Below are 5,535 nucleotides of genomic sequence, written 5' to 3' on the forward strand. Positions count from 1 at the left end.
ATGGGGAAAACACATGATGAGGACTCTAAAATGCACTCTAAATGATGTAAAATATAGACATATCAACTCCCCCACACTTGTCCTTTGCTTGTCCTCAAGCGAAGAGAACAAATGAGAGAAAGAGGTTGTAATGCAGATGGAGCTCATATTTCCTTTTTAGAGAGAAGTGATCACAAAGAGAACTTGGATTCATGCTCAAATATGCAATGCAAAGCTATACTCAGATATTTTACAATTAAAGCACAGAATCTCCACAAGTCATTATCACATTCAACTCTTTCACATTCATTAAGCTCGTAACCGGTGAATCAAATGATGCAATGTTCAAATAGGCTGGCTTGGCTAGGGTAAGGTCATGAGACAAAAATGATCTCATCAATATTCAAGCGGGTGTAATGCAACAATGGGATCACTCAATGAACGACCAAACTTTGCGCCTTGACTTGGCCGATGTCGAGGTAATGATGCCGAGCCCTGAAGAAACACTTAGCGCGTATCGCAACATATTTGGGCCCGTATCGACCATGTCGCCTTCCAGAAGCAGTAATTTTCGACCCACGACTCCAAATGCTCTGAGACCAGTTCCATAGTCAAGGTGACTCAATAAACTCGAACTTTGGTGAAGAAACCGTCGGAGCTTGGGTAGTGGAAGCCTTCCTGGATTTCATATCTTTGACCCGCATCGAAATCACCGGAAAATAAGCTGTTTGGACCGATGTGAACTCCGGAGACGTTATCTTTCAAACCACTCTTCCGAATTGAGCGATCCCTACTGTTCTGAAAAGGTCTTTCAAAGATCTCAAACTTTGATGAAGACCGGGCAAGCTTGTTCGGTCCGGAAAGGTTCCGTCCGCCGTGATCTTTGTACTCCACCGTTCGGTTCTCGGATGCGCGTAATGTTGGTGCATCTTCCGGAAGCTGTATCTTTCTCCCCACTGGTCCGAATTGGATGATTCCAACTGTTCTAGGATCTTTGTTTGATTATCTCCAACTTTGCTGAAGACCCCGCCAACTGGTTCGGACCGGAAGGTTCCCCGGATTGCTGATCTTTGAAACGCGCGGACAAGGACAAATTTTGGTCGAGAAAAGCTTCCCGCGGTAAGGAAAATGGCCGAGGGCTGTGTACCGCGGTAAGCTTTTTGGTCGTAAAAATTCCTTCGCCTCGGCCAAAAACTCAACCCGCGGTATTTACACCTGATCTTCGACCCAGGCTGACTTTGGTCGATCGGTACGGACTTTGGTCGGTGCTGAGCGATCGGTAAGCTTTGTGGTCGAGGTTGAACGATCGGTAAGGATTTTGGCCGAGGTTTCTGTCCGTCCGGTACGCGATTTGGCCGAGAAATTCCTCCAAGCGGTTTTCACCATTTTTGACCTTTTTCTTCACCGTCTTCTTCTCTGCTCCTCTTCTTAGGCTCCAAATGACTCCCAAAGCATCGATAAGGACTTCAAAACATGCAAAACTCCTTGGGACCTAATGCAAGCCCTAAATCCTATTTTTATGCCTAAAGACTCAATTTACATGGGGAAAACACATGATGAGGACTCTAAAATGCACTCTAAATGATGTAAAATATAGACATATCACTCAACAGGGGGTGCGTCTGCCTCATTCCAATCGGCATCAAAGCTGCATTGGCCCGGAACAGCTTCCTCGGCCTTTGCTTCATTCTCGCGCGGTTTACCATCGGCCTCGGTATGAGTTGTCACGGCCATGATATCCTGAGGTGTCTCTTATTTTCCGTTTGACTCCTCGCTTTCTAGAATGTCGAGGCTGCTCGTGTGGAGCTCCAAAAACCTCGCCTCAGCTCCGAGTTCCCTCGGTTGGTCCAAAAGACGCTTGTACACCACGCTTTCCTCGTTCAAGTACCCGTGCTCGCTTTGTTCCCGCGTTAAGACCACTTGTAACGAATCCTCTGCGTTCAACTCTTCAAGGAGCTCAACAGCCAGCTCCTCCATTACCTCCACATAGAAAACCTGACCTCCAATGGTCGGTTTCTTCATCATTTCCTTCACGTTGAACTTCATAGTCTCGGAACCAATGTGTAGTTCAATTATTCCTCCTCTCATATCTATTATGGCTCCTGCGGTTGCTAAGAACGGTCGGCCCAAGATGATAGGGTCTAATGGTTCCTCGTCCATCTCAAGAACTATGAAGTCCGTGGGGATTTCTATCTCACCGATCCTCAAAGGTAGATCCTCAAGCAACCCCACCGGTAATCTAACCGATCTATCTGCTAATACAAGAGAGATCTTGGCTGGATTGTAGCTTTTGTATCCCAATCTCTTGGCCACCGTGTAAGGCATTAAGCTCACAGAAGCTCCAAGGTCACATAAACAGTTTGAGAACTTCAGGTGACCTAAAGCACACGGCAAAGTGAAGCTGCCCGGATCGGATAGCTTCCTTGGTATAGATCTTCTTTGTATTATGGCACTGCACTCATGGCTCAGTATCACCATACCCTGGAGCTCCTTTGTCTTGTTGAGGATCGCGTCCTTTAGAAACTTCCCAAGCTGGGGTATAGCTAAGAAAGCATCTATAATGGGTAAGGTGAGTTGCGTGTTCTCCAAGTGTTTCTCAAAGACCGCCTTGGCCTTGTCTAGGATTTTCTTTTTGAAACGCCCTGGGAACGGTATCTTGGGTTGATAAGGTGGTGGTGGAACATAGGGCTTTTCAAGCTCGGTTGTCTTTTCCACCTCTTTTCCTTTGTCTTTAATCGGTTCCTTCTCTAAGACCGCTTCTTTACACGCATCGTCTGAGGCTGCCTCCCCCTCTAATTGCTCATTGGCCTCAATGAGCTTTGTCTTAGGCGTTGGAGTTTGTAATTCCTTACCACTCCTCCATGTGATGGCGTTCACATATTCTTTAGGGTTTGGCTCCGGTTTACCTGGTAAAGCCGGGCCTCTTGATGATGTAGAGGCTTGATTCTGCTTAAGCTCTCTGATATCTTGCTGCATTGTCGCGTGCTGGCTCTCAACCCTTTGCTGGCCCTGTAACCGTTGCTGTAGTATCCCACAGACGTCGTTCCCCATTTGATTCTGACCTGTTCCCTGAATCTGTTGTTGATTACCCATCGGCTGCGGATGGAACCCTGGTGGAAACTTGTGTTGTTGTGGTTGGTTGTTGAAGTTGTTACTCTGAGTCGCTTGATTCTGCTGAGTGTAGCCGTGCTGTTGCCCACTGAACAGTTGCTTGGGCTGGAAGGTATTCTGAAAAGGAGTCTTTTGAGCATAGCTTTGTTGTTGTTGTTGAGCAGGGTACACTTGGTCTTGAGGGTTAGCTACATTCGGGTTTCTGTATGAGAGGTTTGGGTTACTTTTGTAGTTGTTAAACCGCTGATACCTCTGCTGATTCCCTATGTAATTCAGCTCCTCTTGTGTTAGACCATCTTCATTAACATTGTGAAAACTTGGCCCTTGCTCATCAAACTCGCCTACAAAGTGTATTGGCTTTTGAGTCGCCATCAAAACCTTGTCAAGCTTACTCTGAAGCTCTCTTATATCCTTTTTCATGCGCTGTTCATCACTAGATCCCTCTGTACAGTTTGCTCTATCAAAGTCCTCTCCATACGTGTCATTGGACATGGCTAGGTTCTCAACTTGTTCCATTGCCGCAGTGATCTCTTTTCCAAGAAAATTCCCATTTGAAGCTGTATCGAGTTGGTTTCTGATCTTGGGGAGTGCACCTCGGTATAAAGTACTCAAGAGGGATGCCTCTGAGAAGCCGTGGTGTGGGCATTGGTTAGTGTAGCTTCTAAACCGTTCCCAAGCTTCACTAAAGCTCTCGTTATTGTGCTGCGTGAAACTTGAGATCTGATTCCTGAGCTTAGCCGTGCGTGATGTGGAAAAGAACTTTGATAAGAACGCCAGTTTACACTGCTCCCAGGTTTGTATAGAACCCGTCGGTATATTCTTTTCCCACTGGTGTGCTTTATCACCGAGGCTGAAAGGGAACAAGCGTAGCTTGAAGCTATCTTCGGAGACGCCATTTATCTTGGTTAAGTCGCAAACCTGATCAAATTGATCTAGATGCTCGAGAGGGTCTTCTCCAGCCAGACCGTGGAACTTTGAGTTTTGCACCATATTGAGCAGGGAAGCTTTAACTTCAAAGTTGTTGTTTTGAACTGGTGGAGCTTGAATCCCAGCTCGGTATTGGTGCGCATTAGCTCGGTCATTCTCTCCAACACAGATTGGAGGATGTTGTCTCTGAACTTGGGGCGGTGGCGGATAAACATGATGGGCTTGTTGTTCATTTCTATTCGCTTGGTCTTGGTTTTGCTGAGCAAGCCGTTCGTTTCTTTGAGCCTGTTGCTGATTAACATAGGCTTGTTGTTCATTTCTTCCTGCCTGTGCCTGATTAGCCTGAGCCTGGTGCTCGGCTGCCTGAGCCTGTTGCTCCATTCTCTGTTGTTCTGCCATTCCAAGTCTGTCAAAGTGCCGTTCTCTCTCGCGAGCTCGCCTTTCTAATCTGTCGATGTTATCGTCGTATGGGAAAAGCGATCCTGTGCTCCGAGACCTGGTATTCATGCACCTGAAAACAAAACAAGAACTTGGAAAGAAGTTAGTAAAACAAAGGAAAGAAAAGCTTGAACGTAAGAACAAACAAGAGACTAATGCTCCTACAAGTTGGCAACGGCGCCAATTGATAACTAAGAGTTTTCAGGCTCTTAGAAGGGTTATCAATCCCCTTGTCAAAGTAGTATAAGTGGTGTCAAACCAAGCTTGTAAACGAGACACTAGCCTATGTCATTTGTTCACTTAAGTCAAGACAAGATGATAAAAGTTTGGTGACGGTGATTAACAGGCAAATGAGCAATAAAGTTAAATAAAAGCAGAGATTTAAACTAATCAAGATGCAAATAACAAACAGGTGATTCAGATGATGGTAATGAATGATAAAGGCAGAAGCTTTAGACAGGATATTTGACTCAGGTGCTTCCAAGTTAGACTAAGGGGCTAATGAATCATTTTATCAAGCGATTTCATTTTACTTTGAACTCAAGGCACGTTAATCTTCTCATGAAAATATTAAACGTCTAAACTGATCCTCTTTCATACCAAAATCCCTTTTGAGAAGCACGAATCAGTCAGCAATAAGAATTGGTTCAAAAACATCATTTAAGAGAACAAACTATCACTCTCGCGATGAAAGACTCTTAAACCCTTAACCGAGTGGTTCAGACTTTCTACAAACACTTCTGATGCGAGATATGTCTCAGATCTGAACCTCAAGTGATGTGCTTGGATCCAGCTTAGAGATCTCGTCGGTTAAGGAATGAAACATGCAAGACTAGACACCTAAACCCATTAATCCACCTTGAAAGCACCCTAATCTACCTATTTAAAGCCGCTTAAACGACTACTCACTGATCATAACGAGCTCACTAAGTCCTTTGCAAGACGTGTAGCTAGTCATGATAAGGAGTTTGATGTTGGATGATAAAAGAAATAAAGAAAGAACAAGATTCTAATGCAAAAACGAGATATCGGATTAGATTAATCAAGTTTCACAAAAGAGGCAAGTTCTTAGAGCTAAAA

General features: G+C 44.9%; 1 non-coding gene across 1 annotated transcript; it reads left to right on the plus strand.

Moving 5' to 3' along the window:
* The first annotated feature begins 3,718 nt into the window (after positions 1-3,718).
* Positions 3,719-3,825, plus strand: LOC112089328. The gene has a single exon (XR_002900965.1). It is a non-coding gene; the product is annotated as a small nucleolar RNA R71 (small nucleolar RNA).
* The last annotated feature ends 1,710 nt before the right edge of the window (positions 3,826-5,535 follow it).

The sequence above is a fragment of the Eutrema salsugineum genome, unplaced genomic scaffold, assembly GCF_000478725.1.
Source record: "Eutrema salsugineum unplaced genomic scaffold, Eutsalg1_0 scaffold_12, whole genome shotgun sequence".
Classification (NCBI taxonomy): Eukaryota; Viridiplantae; Streptophyta; class Magnoliopsida; order Brassicales; family Brassicaceae; genus Eutrema; species Eutrema salsugineum.